The sequence below is a fragment of the Oncorhynchus nerka genome, linkage group LG8 (assembly GCF_034236695.1).
Source record: "Oncorhynchus nerka isolate Pitt River linkage group LG8, Oner_Uvic_2.0, whole genome shotgun sequence".
Taxonomy (NCBI): Eukaryota; Metazoa; Chordata; class Actinopteri; order Salmoniformes; family Salmonidae; genus Oncorhynchus; species Oncorhynchus nerka.
In genome coordinates this window covers 54430486-54449237 of record NC_088403.1, presented here as the reverse complement: position 1 = coordinate 54449237, position 18752 = coordinate 54430486, and the positions used below count along the sequence as shown (strand labels likewise).

The 18752-nt window shown below is 44.9% G+C and overlaps 2 pseudogenes; one reads left to right on the top strand and one right to left on the bottom strand.

The window, feature by feature from the left end:
• The first annotated feature begins 4359 nt into the window (after positions 1 to 4359).
• LOC135572717 (very-long-chain (3R)-3-hydroxyacyl-CoA dehydratase 4-like) lies at positions 4360 to 5903 on the top strand (annotated as a pseudogene).
• A 2605-nt stretch (positions 5904 to 8508) lies between these two features.
• LOC135572716 (focadhesin-like) lies at positions 8509 to 18477 on the bottom strand (annotated as a pseudogene).
• Between the last annotated feature and the right edge of the window lie 275 nt (positions 18478 to 18752).

The following is an 18752-nucleotide window of genomic DNA, read 5'->3' as shown; positions in this document are numbered from 1 at the left end:
AGTGGCCGATTTCCACGTCATCTCCAAACATACTCAGACATGGATGGACGTCTAATATTGACTTGTATCACGGGTGACCTGGCTGCACATGCCCAATCCCTCACCAATATACACACTGCAGACCACTGGATCAGTGATTTGGTATGATCTATTACTTTGCAACTTTTTTTTTACACAAAACCCATAACGTGTATGTCCACCACATGCAAACACTGTATATTCACTGTACAATGCGTATTCACTGTGTACAACGTCACTATAGACATTTCCAAGGTGATTATTATAGCAATTACTTACTTCCTCAAGGTATTCAGCACAGTACTGTATTCACCCCAATGGATTTAGTTAAAGCACATCAATTCAAATTTTCTTAGTCACATGCCCCGAATACAACCTTACAGTGAAATGCTTACTTACAAGCCCCTAACCAGCAATGCAGTTATATAAAAAAAAAAATATATATATATATATATATTTTTTTATAGAAATAAACAAAAAAAATGAAAAATGTTTTTTTTTTTAAATATACGGATAAGAATAAGAAATTAAAATAAAGTAATTAAAGAGCAGCAGTAAAATAACAGTAGTGAGACTATATACAGGGGGGTACCGGTACAGAGTCAGTGTGCAGGGGTACATGTGGGTAGAGTTATTAAAGTGACTATGCATAGATGATAACAACAGAGAGTGGCAGCGATGTAAAAGAGGGGAGGCAATGCAAATAGTCTGGGTAGCCATTTGACTAGATATTCAGGAGTCTTATGGCTTGGGGTTAGAAGTCTCTTGGACCTAGACTTGGTGCTCTGGTACCGCTTGCCGTGCAGTAGCAGAGAGAACAGTCTATGACTAGGGTGGCTGGAGTCTTTGACCATTTTTAGGACCTATACTCTGGTTATGCTCTGCTATTGGTCAGTACAAGAGCTAAGATGTCTTGTGAAATGCCCAGTAAAATCTAGCAGCTATCTGAAGGCAAGGCAAGAGATCTTCTTAGTAGCTAATAAAGGCAGCCTGCAAGGCTCCAGAGGAGGCCTGGTGAATGGGGCAGTGGGAGTCTGACCGTTTCACCATCTGTCACTATGTATTTATCAGCCAGTCAGCCAATGGGGTTAGGGCTGGAGCTGGACAGGGGATTCCCAAAGAAAGGGTAGATACTAGGTGTAAAGGTTATCTGATATGGCCCCTGGCATGGGGGTATGGAACCTGCTACTGGACCCTATGTTGTGTGGGTGATAAGAATAAACTTTGGACTTGAATGGTGATTGATAGTTACTTCAATCAGCATTTTCGACATGGGATTTCTCCATTCTTGAATTGGAATTTCAATGAATTTCCTGAATTACCATAGATCGATCCCATCTCACAAAGTCCACATACCTCTAAGTCTAGGGTTAAGTTGGGAGGCAATGGAAAACATTGGTAGCGGTTTGGTTGGCTGGGAGATCTGAGCGGACACTGGGCCTCTCTTTAGTCGCCTGCCCTGACAACACTGACCTCATTGGCTTGTATTTTTCCAGGACTCCTTGGGGCACCAGGTCTGTTGCTCTCTGAAGAGCTGTCCGTTAGCAACCAGGCTCCTGTGGTTGTCTACAGAGAACTATATTAAGGGCTGGAGCCTGTGGTCGTAATGAGACCCTGGTCCATCTATCAATCCGTTTTGAGGAGGGTTGTTTTCTATTAAGAATATGATGATTGGGTGACCTTTTACTCTCTGTAAGATCATGAACTAAACTGACAGTTATTAAAATACAATCACTACAGAGGGCACTACAGAGGGCACTACAGAGGGCACTGCAGAGGGCACTACAGAGGGTAGTGCGTGCGGCCCAGTACATCACCAGGGCCAAGCTTCATGCCATCCAGGACCTCTATACCAGGCGGTGTCAGAGGAAGGCCTTAAAAAATGTCAATGACTCCAGCCACCCTAGTCATAGACTGTTCTCCCTACTACCGCATGGCAAGCGGTACCGGAGCTCCAAGTCTAGGTCCAAGAGGCTCCTAAATAGTGCGCTGTCAAGCCATAAGACTCCTGAACACCCCCCCAAGAATGCTGCTGCTACTCTCTGTTATTATCTATGCATAGTCACTTTAATAACTGTATTTACATGTACATATTACCTCAATTACCTCGACACCGGTGCCCACGTACATTGACATTAACTCTGTACCGGTACCCCTGTATATAGCCCCTCTATTGTTATTTACTGCTGCTCTTTAATTATTTGTTATTATTGTCTCTTACCTTTTTGGGGTGTATTTTCTTTAAACTGCATTGTTGGTTAATAAGGGCTCGTAAGTAAGCATTTCACTGTAATGTCTACACCTGCTGGATTCGTGTGACAAATAACATTTAATTTGATTTGATTTAGTCTGAGGACTTCAAGACAGTTTTTAACATATACCTGCTATCAAATGGTGCTAAATAGTTCTTATTTTAATGAATCACAAACAAATCAAATAGCAATGACTATATACTTATAATGTAATATCTATCTTACTACATTTTCAAATTGAACATCAGGTAAATAAATAGTCAAGTGTACGATAAAGTATAGCCTAACCAGTAATCAATCACATGTTAGGCAGTCATATTGACATTTGGAATTGTGTGGAGAGCGTCCTAACGTCCCCCTTCAACAAGCCGTTTCTTCATACCGCACTGTGGTAGAGCAAGGACAGACAGAGACACCGGCATCTAAAAACTGCAAACTTGGATTGGATATGAGTACTTCTCCGGTGTCACTTTGACCTTCTTGTATGATGGGAATCTAAAGCCTCGTCGATGAGACAGTGTGATCCGAAGAATTCAAATTGCCCGATGCCCCTTTTATGCAGTAATAAAGTGCATGTATCTTTCAAAAATGCAACGCAAGATATAGTGAGCTGTCATCAATACTCTATGCCATGCAAGGCATCCAGGGTCGCTCCCTCCAGTGTTTCTGTTCTAACACACGCTTAACCCGAACCCCCACCATTACCACCCCTACCCCACCCTGATTGGACCCTGTGGGTGCTGTTCTCACCCCGATCCTGAGGTACCAGAGTGGCAGGCTGCAGCTATAGGCCAGACCCCTTGGCATGTCACGCTGCATGGCTTCTGTTACACCCACGGCAGGGGAGGCACAACATGTTATTCACATGGATTCATTCCAGGATAAGGTTGAAAACCAGATTGTAGAGTAAGGTTTAAAAGGTTTAAAACCCCGAGACCTGTATTTGAATACCTCATGTACAAAATCAACCACTAGAGGGCATTAACTCCACATCTGACAGACAGTCAGAAATCTGCTACTGAAACCCCTGGCCACACCAGCAAAAATATGCATAACTGGAGTGCCAAGTTCCATAAGCTATTGCATCCCCATACATCGACACACCCATTTCTATCTAGCCCATTCATGGGTCTGCTCACTCTTCCATTGCATGCAATAACACTACTGACTGAACACACTGAATTGACACATTGACCTATGTTTATCCATACAGAGTTGCAACCTGGTCTCAGAGAATTTCGTATTATTCTGTATGTAAATCGGAGACGCTCCACTTAGTACAGTATGTTACATTTTGTGTAGTTTGTATTCATTCTTTAGAGTAAAGTAATGATGGATTGTTGTTTCACTTTGCATATATGAGCTATTCTTCCCATAATATGGACTTGGTCTTTTACCAAATAGGGCTATCTTCTGTATACCACCCCTACCTTGTCACAAGACAACTGATTGGATCAAACGCATTAAGAAGGAAAGAAATTCCACAAATTAACCTTTAACAAGGAACACCTGTTAACTGAAATGCATTCCAGGTGACTACCTCATGAAGCTGGTTGAGAGAATGCCAAGAGTGTGCGAAGCTGTCATCAAGGCAAAGGTTGGATACTTTGAATAATCTAAAATATAACCTTTTTGGTTACTACATGACTGCATGTGTTATTTTGTAGTTTGATTTCATAGCTCTACAATGTAGAAAATAGTACAACAACAAAAAATCCTTGAATGAGCAGGTGTGTCCAAGCTTTTGACTGGTACAATATATATATATATATTTTTTTTACACATATTTAACCCCTTTTTTGGGGTAGGCACTAAACTACCTCCATTCATCTTAAACCAGTTACCTTCAGGCGTGTCCCGTGACACTTGTGGGGGTCGTAGAGCAAAACAGAGAACACCATCATATTTGTGAGAGTCTCCCCTGTCCCATTCATTTGTAGCCCAAACAAAAGTGCGACACAGCGGATGCAGTGGATTGAGACGCATCCAATGCAAAAAGACAGATATCTCTATCTTAAACTGATGGATTTTGTTGGAGACTTTTTTAAAGTACGGTGCGTGAATTGTAATTGGTAACATATCAAACAAAATGGGTGATGGACATCCACAGATTAATACATACCATATGAAACATAACATATCATACTAAATGGAGTTTCTCGGTTTTACATACAGAATAACACAAAATGCTCTGAGACCAGGTTGAGCTGACACGTTCAATGCTGTAGAGGTTGTGATGAGTCTATGCCAGATGCTGTCCATGCTGGCGCTCTTCCATATCGCTGATGAGATCGAGAAGGGATGCCTTCTGCCACGGTTTGTTCAAGTGTGTGCCTCTCCCAAGCCTAATATTGTGTTCTGTCTCTTTGCATTTTGGGCCCTGTTCAAATACTACAAAGTGTAACCTTCATCCAATAATTGAAGATGTTCAAGTTCACCAATCTGATAAAATTGGACAGGTTAGGATAGAGCAATTCATGTCTGATTGGTCTGTATGTGACTGTATGTGATTGTGCGAGCAACAAATGGAGATAAGTGATGCTCTTTGTCAGATCGGAAAGCTCAGTATGTCCTCACTGACTCCTGTGGTAATAGTTCATGCCAAAATCAAAGAACTCAAAAGTAGTCTCAGTAGTTTCCTTGTCCAGATTATGGAGAGAAACATCCTACTGTTCGTGGTGATAATCAGTCAAGAGGAGTTCCAGAGGAAATCAGTTTTACCTGTGGAACGTTCTAGATAAGTTATGTAATCGGAACTAAGACATATTGTATAAAAGTAAGGGTTGCACATTTCTGTCCTAGCCCAGCATTAACACCTGATTCAACTATTCTCCTAGCTCTAGATGAGTAAAATAAGGTGTGTAAGTGCTGGGCTGAAACAAAAATGTCTACCATCCTAGGGGGTGCTTAAAAGGTTAAGTTTGGTTGTGTCTGACATTTGCAGATACCCCCCCATGCACTCCTGTGTTAGATAGGCATGCATTCAATTGGCCACCGGACTATTTACATTGACACGCCCCCCTCCATTTGGTTTGTACACTGCTGCTACTCGCTGTTTATTATCTATGCATAGTCACTTCACCCATGTACAGATTGTACATGTACAGATTACCTCAACTAACCTGTACCCCTGCACACTGACTCGGTACCGGTACCCCATGTATATAGTCTCGTTATTGTTATTTTATTGTGTTACTTTTTATTATTTTTTACTTTAGTTTATTTGGTATTTATTTGGTCAATATTTTCTTAACTATTTTTGAACTGTATTGTTGGTTTAGGGCTCGTAAGTAAGCATTTCACGGTAAGGTTGACACTTGTTGTATTAGGCGCATGTGACAAATAAAGTTTGATTTGATTCCTTTGCCATGCTGTGGGCTCGATACACCCTGTCTATCCCCCTCTGCATGGTCTCAGTCATCACAGAAGGTACATACTGTACATTACTTGTATTTTACCTTCCACTCTGTCTATTTTGTGTATTGAAAAGAGTTTGAAAATAATCTTTCAAGCACTGGAACAACTGTGAGTCAACCTTTTGTCTTTCTAGGTGCTTATGGAACAGTGTGGCATTCACTGAGGGAGAGAAAACTGCAGGTTGATAACTGGAATAAGAAGATGAGAAGGACATGACATGGATTTCTTCTTTTATGATATATCACTTTAGGAGTAATTGTATTATTTGTAGATAAGATTGTCTTAAGCAGGACAGCTCAGAGTGGGGGAGTTCATCTTCTCCTCCCTCTCTAATTCCATCCCTAACCCCCAGGTCACCTCTGAGGCTCCACCCATATGCAGCTGCTGCCCTGGTATACCACCCGCAATACACATATTCAGAGCCAGCAAGGCAGCTGTAGGGATGGGTTGGAACTAAATGTTATGAAGCAAGTAGAAGAATGGTCAATGTTCAAAACATTTGCATGTATGCGGACAATGTAAACAAAAATAAAATGTTCATTTTGGGGGGAAAAGTGTGTGGGATACCTTTTGTCGCAATACCTTTTATTTTGTGTGGTGCTTTGTCTCACCTTTGGCTGTGTTGATGGAGGTCTCTGATAGTCCAGTTTCAGGACCCTCTGCGTGGTGCTTTGTCTCACCTTTGGCTGTGTTGGTGGAGGTCTCTGATAGTCCAGGACCCTCTGCGTGGTGCTTTGTCTCACCTTTGGCTGTGTTGATGGAGGTCTCTGATAGTCCAGTTTCAGGACCCTCTGTCTGGTGCTTTGTCTCACCTTTGGCTGTGTTGATGGAGGTCTCTGATAGTCCAGTTTCAGGACCCTCTGTGTGGTGCTTTGTCTCACCTTTGGCTGTGTCGATGGAGGTCTCTGATAGTCCAGTTTCAGGACCCTCTGTGTGGTGTTGAAGAGCCAGTCAGAACTAACACAGAAACACACCATTTTTACTTTGTCAATGAGATGAGAAAATACTTTGTCTGCTTGAAATGAGTTTTGCATCTACAATGCGCCTTAATGACAATAATGTGCAAATATAACGTTTGTAATTACACATGATAAACCAAACATTTTCATTACTCATTAATATTCCACTTAAGTCCTGTCAAAGGTGTCTGTAGTTGGGGCTGCGAGAGTATGTGAAGTTTGGGCCACTTACCTACCTTCTGTGACTGTTCCCTTCAGGGCTCCTTAGCCAATAGCTAACTCAGGTTGTGGGGCAATCCCAGCAGGTATAGTGAGACCGACTGCTCGACCAACGCGGCGTTAACGCACATGGCGTGAAGTAGACCGAGGCGGCTTCGACCCCCGTTGCCATGGAAACCACTGGGCCCTGATGCCCAGGAGGAGGGGCATGGTGTGGTCGCCCCCAGGAGACGACCGCTGCAGCCAATACCTGGAGCAGGAAGTCTGTTGCCTGCACAGGATGATGGGAAATGGAGTCCAGGTTATTTAGCCCAAGTATATGTGACACACAATAGACTTCCTGATTAACGGGCTCATTGTAATGTCAGGAATGGAATCAGTGGAATGGTATCATGGTTCTATGGTTCCAACATGGTTCCATGTGTTTGATACCATTCCATTCGATCCGTTCCAGCCATTATTGTGAGCCGACCTCCACACAGCAGCCTCCACAGGTGTGTACATGTTTCTGCGAATAGCGCAGGTTAGAATATTGTACTCACCTGCCTGGAGTCCCAACATTTGACAGTGGTCATGCCGTAAGGAACAGTTATTATGAGTCCCCTCAACTCTAGTAGTCACTGCAGTCGTTTGGACACACCAACAAAGTATACTTGCTATAAACCAGTGTTTACCAACTCTAGTCCTCAAGTACCCCTCAACATGACATGTTGTGATTCTAAACCTGCACAAGCACACCGGATTCAACTAATAAAGGTAATTGATGATTACTCGAGTAGTTTGTGACTAGAACAAAAAGGTTTGTTGTTAGGGGCAGGGTCGGCTTAATGCAGGGGCTTACCGGGGCTGAAGCCCCTGGGCCCAAGAGGCAGCAACATTTTTATTTATTTTTTCTCCAAAAAATGGATTTATAAAATAATTGTTAAGAAAATATATACTGTATATATTATATATGTAGTATATATTTATATTTTTTCACTGCAACCGCCAACCACAGTAGGATTCAGGAGCCCGCTCTCAATGAGTGTAGACAGCCTGCTGCCACTCTGCTAATCATCAGATGGGGGAGGAGAGGAGGCAGGGGGCCCAAGTAAATAAATGTGACTGGTCAATAGTACAGGTCCACGTACAGGTCCACTCCTTGGTCATACAATAAACCACCGACAGACATCTCAGTGGATGGTCAAAATTCAAAGTGTTTAGTGATCACTGGTCTTACACACCAGACATTCCTTGTCATGTGATTCAGTCAGAAAAATAACTGGCCGGTGCACTAGCCTAAATAATAAAGAATTCCCTGCCTGTATGTGGTTCGGGAGGAGGTTGAAGATCTTCCCTGTAGTAGAACACAGGACAGCCCAAACGGTGTTGGGGGGGTTGGGGCAACGGCCTAGACCAGGGCCCGGAGGAGGGACAAACAGAGGGCCAGGCACTTGGGGGTAGACGTCCTGCTGGAACTGCTGCTGACCCAGGGTCTCCCCATACATCTGGAGCTGCTGCTGACCCAGGGTCTCCCCATACATCTGGAGCTGCTGCTGACCCAGGGTCTCCCCATACATCTGGATCTGCTGCTGACCCAGGGTCTCCCCATACATCTGGAACTGCTGCTGACCCAGGGTCTCCCCATACATCTGGAGCTGCTGCTAACCCAGGGTCTCCCCATACATCTGGAGCTGCTGCTGACCCAGGGTCTCCCCATACATCTGGAGCTGCTGCTGACCCAGGGTTTCCCCATACATCTGGAGCTGCTGCTGACCCAGGGTCTCCCCATACATCTGGAACTGCTGCTGACCCAGGGTCTCCCCATACATCTGGAGCTGCTGCTGACCCAGGGTCTCCCCATACATCTGGAGCTTGTCCTCAGACCCGTGTTTCATCCACACGGAGAGGCCCTCGTACAAGTGGCCTCGAGTATGCATCTGGGGAGAGGGGACAGTGTAGGAAGAATTCATAGAGGTCTCACACTCTGCATTTTGTTCCCAGGGGGGTTTAATGCAAGAAGTACATATAGAATCACTGATTTGGAGGATCTCTATCGAGCCACTTTTCTGTACGTATGATACTTCTGTGGCATGTTGTTGTGTGGTCCTCACCTACTGTGCAGCTGTGGCTGCTGCAGAAGTGAGCCAGGTAGAGGTGTCCTACCAGAAATCCACTGTCACAATGCAGCCCTATGGCCCCAGAGAACGCCATGATCTACAGGGGAAAGACAGGAGCAGGGTTTGCTTGTTGTTTGTTTCTTGTGAGCTTTTGGAACAATTTCTTCTGTGATGCCCCGAAGGACCTTGTTCAGTCTGTCCTGCTTCTGAGAGAACTGCTCAGTTTCATTGCTCAGCTGGAAGGGAGAGAACAGCCACACACTGTCCCTCAGAACACACTCAGAACACACTGTCATAAGTAGACGTTTGGCTCCATCTGGGGGGATGTTTAAAAACTATTCATTTCGGAAGATTACCTTTTGTATTTGTACAATACAGTACAGCATTACATTCCACTAATCCCCTCTCAAACGTAAAAATATTTACCTAATGGAGGCCAGTCTCTGATCCCACCAGAAGCACCAGGCTGTTGACAGCAGCCAGAAGGCAGGGTTTGATGTCTTCAGCCTTACCGTGTGCGCAGGATGACAGGCCATGAACCACCTGCTCCAGAGTAAATTTTGTGATATCTAATTACGATCTTGTCTCATCGCTGCAACTCCACAACAGGCTCGGGAGAGGTGAAGGTCAAGTCATGTGTCCTCCCAAACAACCTGCCATGCCGCGTTTCTTAACACCCGCACGCTTAACCCAGAAGCCAGCCGCATCAATGTGTCGGAGCAAACACCGTTCAACTGATGATCGAAGTCAGCCTGCAGGCGCCCTTCCCACCACAAGGAGTCGCTAGAGTGCGGTGAGCCTAGTAAAGCCGCTCCCGGCCAAAACATCCTCCAACCCGGACGACACTGGGCCAATTGTGCACTGCCCTATGGGACTCCCAGTCACGGCCTGTTGTGACACAGCATGGGATCAAACCCCAGGCTGTAGTGATACTGCAACACTGCAATGCAGTGCCTTAGACCGCTGCACCACTCGGAAGGCCCAGCCAGTAAGATCCAGGGTACCACCCCACACCTGCTACAGAGTAGGCCAAGACCAAGGGAGGGAGGGAAGGAATCAAGGAAGGAGAGCATCCTGACATTTACTAATGCAGAAATAATGATTTATAAAAGGTGAGCAGACTATTAAAAAATATGATCTATTAACCTTATAAATGATTTATTAAAGGCGAGCAGACTATTAAAAAATATGATCTATTAACCTTATAAATTATTTATTAAAGGGCAAAACAAAAATGCCAGTAAAACAGCAGTGATTGACAACGTTATTGGTAATAAATAATATTTGTATGACTACTATGAAGATTTGGGACATACCTTCTACAGTATGCGAGCCTGGCTGCTGCTGTCCCCCTAGGGCCTCCAGCAGCTTGTCCAGGGTGAGGGCCACATGGGCCCTGTGTTCTGTCTGTCCACTACCACTCAGGGCCCCCAGCACCAGGCCCACCTCACAGCCCACACTGAGGGAGAAGGGGAGGAGAGGAGGAGGGGAAGGGAACATGTTAGGGAGTACATTGTTGAAGGCTTCCCTCAAACAAAAATGTACTTGTACTGTTGAATAAATAAAATAACACCCAAAGCCACTCAACGTCACAATACCAACAATCATCATAACATAACAAAAACAAAACAAAACAGACACATCACATCTCAAGAGTCATTTCTGACAAACACAACAAACCACCCCCTCTCCACACCCTCCGTCCCATGGCAGACCCCCCTGCCTGAGCCTCTCCTGGTGCAGGCATGACAGCAGCATCCCAGGGCCAGAATGGAACAGGACGGCCTAGGAGTCGTCTGTGTTGGGCGAGCCGGGAAGCCCTGCCCTCAGGGTGGCTAGGACCTTGTGCCAGGCCACCAGCACGGGCACCACCAGGGACAGGAGTGGGCAATGGCACTGCCTGTGTTCTCTGAGTACGACTGCTGAGATGGGAGGGATGGGAGAATGTTATACTTCGGTAATTCATCTTCTATTAATTTTTTAAATATTTTTTGGGAAAACTAACAATACATATAAAGCCTCTCCAGCCAGACAAAATTATATGCATTAAAACTATAGAGCATAAAATAGTTTTTCTATAGCCTCTAGATGTCAATAGTATTTCGTTTTATTCCTATAGTGAATAATATAGCAAGGTGTGATTGAGTGACGTCTCAATAAGGCTTATAGGAGAGCTAGGTTGTTGTTGTACAGTGCTGACGTGCAGGAACCAGGGGAAGACTTGTCCTCTGGGCTTGTAACCCCTGCTGACGATACTGCGGAGAGTGTCCTGGACCAAGGCCAGCCAGGTGGATGGTGCCAGGATCTCAGGACACACCACAGGAGGGAGAGAGTTACAGCAACAACCAGTGAGAAAAGCAGTCCTGCTTCAGTTCATACATGGAATGATGAGGTAAAACAATAGATTCCTTCTGGTTTGTGTCACACCCTGATCAGTTTCACATGTCCTTGTGTTATTGTCTCCACCCCCTCCAGGTGTCGCTTGTTATCCCTGGTGTATATATCCCTGTGTTTCCAGTCTCTCTGTGCCAGTTCGTCTTGCATGTTCCAAGTCAACCGGCGTGTTTTTCCCGTGATCCTGCCTTTTTCTATTCTCTTTAACTAGTCCTCCCGGTTTTGACCATTGCTTGTTTTCTGGACTCTGTACACGCCTGCCTGACCATTCTGCCTAACCTGACCTTGAGCCTGAATTACTTGGTTGTTTTTTCTTCAAATTCATTATACAAGCACCACTGGGCACTATTCGGGAACTAGTATGCCTTGATACCACATCATTTACCCATTGACACCACATAATTTACCCCTTGACACCACATCATTTACCCCTTGACACCACATAATTTACCCCTTGACACCACATCATACCCCTTGACACCACATAATTTACCCCTTGACACCACATCATACCCCTTGACACCACATAATTTACCCCTTGACACCACATAATTCACCCCTTGACACCCCATCATACCCCTTGACACCACATCATTTACCCCTTGACACCACATCATTTACCCCTTGACACCACATCATTTACCCCTTGACACCACATCATTTACCCCTAGACACCTCATCATTTACCCCTTGACACCACATCATTTACCCCTTGACACCACATCATTTACCCCTTGACACCACATAATTTACCCCTTGACACCACATCATACCCCTTGACACCACATAATTTACCCCTTGACACCACATCATACCCCTTGACACCACATAATTTACCCCTTGACACCACATAATTCACCCCTTGACACCCCATCATACCCCTTGACACCACATCATTTACCCCTTGACACCACATCATTTACCCCTTGACACCACATCATTTACCCCTTGACACCACATCATTTACCCCTTGACACCACATCATTTACCCCTAGACACCTCATCATTTACCCCTTGACACCACATCATTTACCCCTTGACACCACATCATTTACCCCTTGACACCACATCATTTACCCCTTGACACCACATCATTTACCCCTTGACACCACATAATTTCCTAGTAAATAACAGGTAAGTACCGGTGCTGTAAAATACAATGCTCCCATAACGTGTGGAGTATGTTCTTCCCCAAGCCCTCCCTCTGTGTCAGTGGGCAGGTTGCTCTTGTACTTGTCCAGCACCGCAACCAGACCACTCAGAGCCAAGATAGAGAGATTCCCTGCACCATCGGACTGCCCCTGTTGCCACGAAGACACAGGTGTAGCACCGGATGACCATGACAACCGTAGCAGGACTGATCGCCCTCGTCAACCATACAGCTTGGCTATGGGCCAGTGCTCTTCCATCATTGTGTTGTATTAACCCACCTGGTTCAACTAATCAAGGGTTTGAAGGACGGCATTCGCCCAGTCTAGAATAGTCCCACTGTTTGGTTGAGACCAAATGTATAAACAATAGACAAACAACTGGTGAAATCACCAAGCATAATTGTAACGTTAATATCATTGCAAAAAGTTACATTGTGAATGCAAACATCTGAAACACAGTTTGAAATTCAATGGCAATGTCAATTACACAATGGCAGTGCCAAGGAGACAAACGGGGGACAGACTCACTTTGCCACAGATTTGACAACATCGGTCAGCTGTGTAGAGGGAGAGAGAGAGCAAGGGGATAGAGGGAGAGAGAGAGGGAGGGGATAGATGGAAGGGATAAAGGAAGAGAGAGGGAGGGGATAGAGGGAGGGGAGAGAGAGGGAATAGAGGGAGAGAGAGGGGATAGAGGGAGTAGATAATAGAGGGAGAGAGGGAGTGAGAGGAAGGGGATATAGGGAGATAAAGGGAGAGAGGGAGGGGATAGACGGAGAGAGAGGGAGGGGATAGACAGAGAGAGAGGGAGGGGATAGAGGGAGAGAGAGAGAGGGGATATAGGGAGAAAAAAGGGGGCAGAAGACAAGGAGGATAGAGGAGGATAATTTAGAGTCTATTGCTGGATGGAGGGGGGGATGGGGGGACATTTCATCTCCTCATGCCTGATTTATGATCACACACACACACACACACACATACACACTGTCTCTTTTCATCAGAGCACAGAACATCACTCACATGGCTGGGTGAAATGGCGGATGTCTGCCCCAGTGAGAGCATCCACTAACCCCGATGTTCCTGCTGGAATGTGTGTGTGTGTGTGTATGCATATACAGTGTATATGTACACATATCGTATAGTAAATGAGCGTGTGTGTGTGTGTGTGTGTGCCCACACGCATTCACATGCACACAGTAGATGGATGTGTTGCTTGGCACATGATGCACAGAGCCTGCCTGTCTCTACCATGCGCTGTGTCTTGGCCAGCCAGTCATTCAATCACCAGTCTAGAGAGCTTAGACAGTGGACCATCTGGGCTTGAGTTAAAGGGTGGGGCTCTACACCATGGGGTGAGGAGTGCAGGCCAGGGTTAGTACAGTGTGTGTGTCCCATGCGCCCTGGTCAAAAATAGTGCACTATATAAGTTATCAGTTATCTTTCTGGAAAAATCTGCGGTGCACATTTTCCTCATATCACAGTGCCAGCCATAAATAGTAAAGAAGTGGTCCTGGGTGACTCAGTTGGTAGCGCGTGGTGCTTGCAATGTCAGGATCGTGGGTTCAAGTCCCACCCATACGGAAAATGTATGCAAGCATTAATGTAAGTTGCTCTGGGTGAAACTGTATGCAACAACTATACAAACTATTGTCAATCTTGTAGTGTAATTCAGTGACAGAAACAAGTAAATATATTTTGACCAGGTATTTGTGTTTTCCCCAGCAGTAAAGGGCAGAGTAATCTATGTTAAGAGCTGAGATGTTTCTGATTATAGGGAGAGGGATGAAATGACAAGGCTTTATGGTGGAGGCCACAGAGGAAGTGATTCAGAAAATGACCATCTCCACAAAGGTCAAGTCAGCCCCTGTTCTTCTGTAGTTTTAAATAGGTCACAGTCTGCTGCAGGGACCAATGAAATGTGCTCTGTTGGAAGATGGGTTACATTATAGTGGAATATAATGGCATGTTTAAAGACAGGTGTGTGTGTGTGTGTGTGTGTGTGTGGTTTCATGTGTGCTGTTCTTCTTTAGTTATATTACATATTACATTATATTACAGCTCAATGGGGAATACTGTAGGTATTATGGTCACTTGCTCCTAATCTTTCCCTGGATGGATGTGTGTGTGTGTGTGTGTGTGTGTGTGTGTGTGTGTGTACCAGAGCCAGGCACAGTGTTGTGGGTACTGCAGCTCTGGACTCCCGTTCTGCTGCATCTCCAGCTCCGCCCGACTACCCTAATGAACACGGTCACAGCAACTATGACCACACAGCAACCACGTATACACAACAAGCATAACCGCACAGCAAACATAGAATTAGGAATTAGAATGCAAGAATGGACATGAACCTTCTTATGATGGGATAAAGGCCAGCCATTTGGGTCAGGGGGTTGGTCAACCATGGTTTGCCAATGCTGTGATAAAATATTGTGTAAAGTAATGAATTTGAAGAATTTATCTGCACTGTATGTTTTGTAGTTAGCTAACCATGCAGTTTTAGAGGAATGGGTGGTAGGTAGACTAGCGGTTAAGAGCATAGGGCCAGTATCCTCGAGCTAACTAGGTGAAAGATATGCCGATGTGCCCTTGAGCAAGGCACTCAACCCTAATTGCTCCTGTAAGTCACCCTGGATAAGACCGTCTGCTAAATGACTAAAATGTAAATAATTCTATTCGCATGTGTAAAAGATGTCATGCTGTTTGCTTAGCAAGTACCACAATCGGCCGAGTACCCTGCGAGCACGTGACTCCTCCTCTGAGGCATCTCACCAGGTGGTGCCATGTGAAAAGAACATCTAGCTATTCACTGGCTCAAGAGGGGACACTTCGGGCTGGGGAGTAAGTATCACACATCCTCACGTGCTCCACATGTACACGTTAGATGTATGCATGTGATATGCCATACTGCCAGTATGTCAACCACAGGAGGTTGGTGGCACCTTAATTGGGGAGGACGGGCTCGTGGTAGTGGCTGGAGTGGAATGGTACACCAAACACGGGGTTTCAGTATGTCTGATACTGTTCCATTCGCTCCGTTCCAGCCACTTATTATGAGCCCTCCTCCTTTCAGCAGCCTCCACTTATGCCAACATTCCATTCAAACAATGCAGTCAAGCCACAGCAGTACACTGGCTAAAATCAGTTGATGATGGGTTTTAGACAAGTTGTAAATGCAACAAGTACTGATATTGTATCACATAATAGCACTCTCAGCTTTCCACGAAAACAAACATTTAGGCATTTATAGTCAGTTTACATGTATTATAGAAACTATTTATACAACAAATTTATATAAAACATGTATAAACTGCTATATGACAATATTTTAGATTGACAATAATTATATTACACAATTTCTGATATATATCACATGCTTTACTTTTATTTTCCTACATAAGTAAAATCAGGATTATGCCTCTGCTGCCATTCATTCCCATTAGACTGGTATGGATTTCTCTCTGACCAATATGGCTACCATTTTCACCCCATCCTGGAACGTTTAGGGTTGATGACTTAGCCCCTCTAGTAATTTAATAGGATCTGTATGACAGCAACATGATTGCAAATCAACCGTACTCATACTGCAACCATGACCATAAACTGAACAGCAAACTCAGATAAACAGAAAGACATGCAGCATTCATACGACACACACACACACATCTGTAGGATGGCGTGATTAGCTCGCCTCCTGACCCCTCGCCAGGCCGGTGATAGGAGATGGGCACGATGCCACTCTGAAGGCTGAATGGTCACCTGGCCACGGAGAGAAGAAGAGAAAGACGGACAGTCTATGTGCATACATCTACATGTGTTTCAGCACATTATGTGTACAAATTAACAGAAACATGCGGACGTAGGTCGTCCATCTTTTAACATGTTCATATGAACATAACTGATCATGTTCCAAAGATCGAAGATCATCCCACACAAAAACACTCTTTGGTGTAGAGTTTTCATGGAAGGTGTTTTGCCTGGCTAGTGGAAGCCTGTATGTACACAAACTCATTTAGAAAATAAACTCTCATATAGAAAACACTTGGGATGAATGGACTGCTAAAATAAACTGTTTGTGGAGCATGTTGAGGATGCCTTAGACTGTTACTGTAGCGTACAACCAACTGTCAATTTGAAACATGGCTGTTGGGTGCATCACAGGTGGTCACCAGATGAAACCTCTGGAAGTGTGTACAGATGTAGGATCTACATTTGAACACCCTGTTGCAGGATAACTTTCCTGCAATGCAGGACATTTAAAACCAGTGGTGTGCTTGAGATTTTAAAAGGTTTGATGTCCCCTTACAAAACATTTATCAACCCCTACAAACATGTCCCTTAATTACAATCCACGGAATAATTATATTCCTGTTGCTGCAGGATTATTTTCCTGCTGTAGCAAACTGGCTCAAATTAAGATCCTACATATGAAGAAATGGTCAGGTTATTTTCCTCAAGAGAACCAAATATCTCAGGCATGGACATGACAGACAGCCACTGATGATTGCAGAGGGATGGAAAGAAAGAGAGACAGGAGACAAATACAAACTGAAAAAGTAAGGGCAGCAGAAAAAGAAGAAAGATTGAATGTGAGTAGAGAGAGAGAGAGAGAGAGAGAGAGAGAGAGAGAGAGAGAGAGACAGAGAGAGCATGAGCGAAGGAAAGAGAGAAGAAATATGAGCTGGATGGGGAAAAATTGAAAGGTGTCTACACAGAGAGAGAGAGAGAGAGAGAGAGAGAGAGAGAGAGGGACAGAGGAGAGCTCACATCGTGAAAGATAGTGGCTAACACAGCGTTCCCCAAACTCGGTCCTGGGGACCCCAAGGCATGTACATTTTTTGCCCTAGCACTACACAGGTGATTCAAATACTCAGATGGTTATTTGAATCAGATGTGTAGCGCTAGGGCAAAAAAACTAAATGTGAGGGCCTCCTGGGTGGCGCAGTGGTTAAAGGTGCTGTACTGCAGCGCCAGCTGTGCCACCAGAGACTCTGGGTTCGCGCCCAGGCTCTGTCGTAACCGGCCGGGACCGGGAGGTCTGAGGGGCGACGCACAATTGGTCTAGCGTCGTCCGGGTTAGGGAGGGGTTGGCCCGTAGGGATATCCTTGTCTCATCGCGTACCAGCGACTCCTGTGGCGGGCGGGGCACAGTGCACGCTAACCAAGGTTGCACGGTGTTTCCTCCGACACATTGGTGCAGCTGGCCGGGTTGGATGCGTGCTGTGTTAAGAAGCAGTGTGGCTTGGTTGGGTTGTGTATCAGAGGATGCATGACTTTCAACCTTCTGTCTCTCCTGAGCCCGTACGGGAGTTGTAGCGATGAGACAAGACAGAAGCTACTAAAAACAATTGGATACCACGAAATTGGGGAGAAAACAGGTAAAAAAAAAAAAATTACTTAAAAAAAAACTGAATGTGCAACAAGGGGGGCCCAGGACCGAGTTTGGAAACCATGGGCTAACATCGCCTGGTAGCTCCTCCCCCTGCTGAGGAGGAAGCAGTTGATTGGTTGTCGGTCTGGACAGGCAGGTCATAGGAGAGAAGGAGGCCGGCTGGAACATACCTTAATTTGCAGAAAACCTAGCTAACCTGGTCCTAGTCAAATAAATGTTCAATATTCATTTGAGAAATGTTACCTTTATTTTCATGAACAGTATACTAAATGCATAGTAAATCATGCAGTCAATAATAGTTTATTTTGCATACATTTAACTGACTGGATGATTCACAATTTTTATAAATGTATCCTTATATTTCAATTCAGGTGACTTCATTGAGATCTTATCGAACCTCTCTCTTTGCGGGTGTACGTGTGTTTCTTCCTACCTGCCAGGCTTGAGACCAGGCTGTTTGTTTTTGTCATAGGTTTTCAGCATGAAGCCTGGGATCCCCGCTACGGTTTTCCCCTGGTCTGACCGGAGGCTGCCGCCTGTCAGGGCAGAGCGGTACACCTTGTGGAGCACCTGGCCCATTCGCCAGGTATGTCAGGATGAGCTCAAGTGCTCGAGCTGGAAGCCTCAATCAAATACTATTTAAACTCAGGCCTATATAATGGATGTCATAATGGATGTCCCCAGCCAGTGTAAGACCAGGGAAGAGTGTTCACAGTTTTACACACAATGGGAGACTATGGCGTAAACAAACACACTTTATTTTAATGAGGCAGAGAAGGGAAGAGATGGGAAAGAGTGGCCGGGGCCATATGTGGACAAAGCAAGTCGGACATTGAGTGTTGGTTTACTTTTCA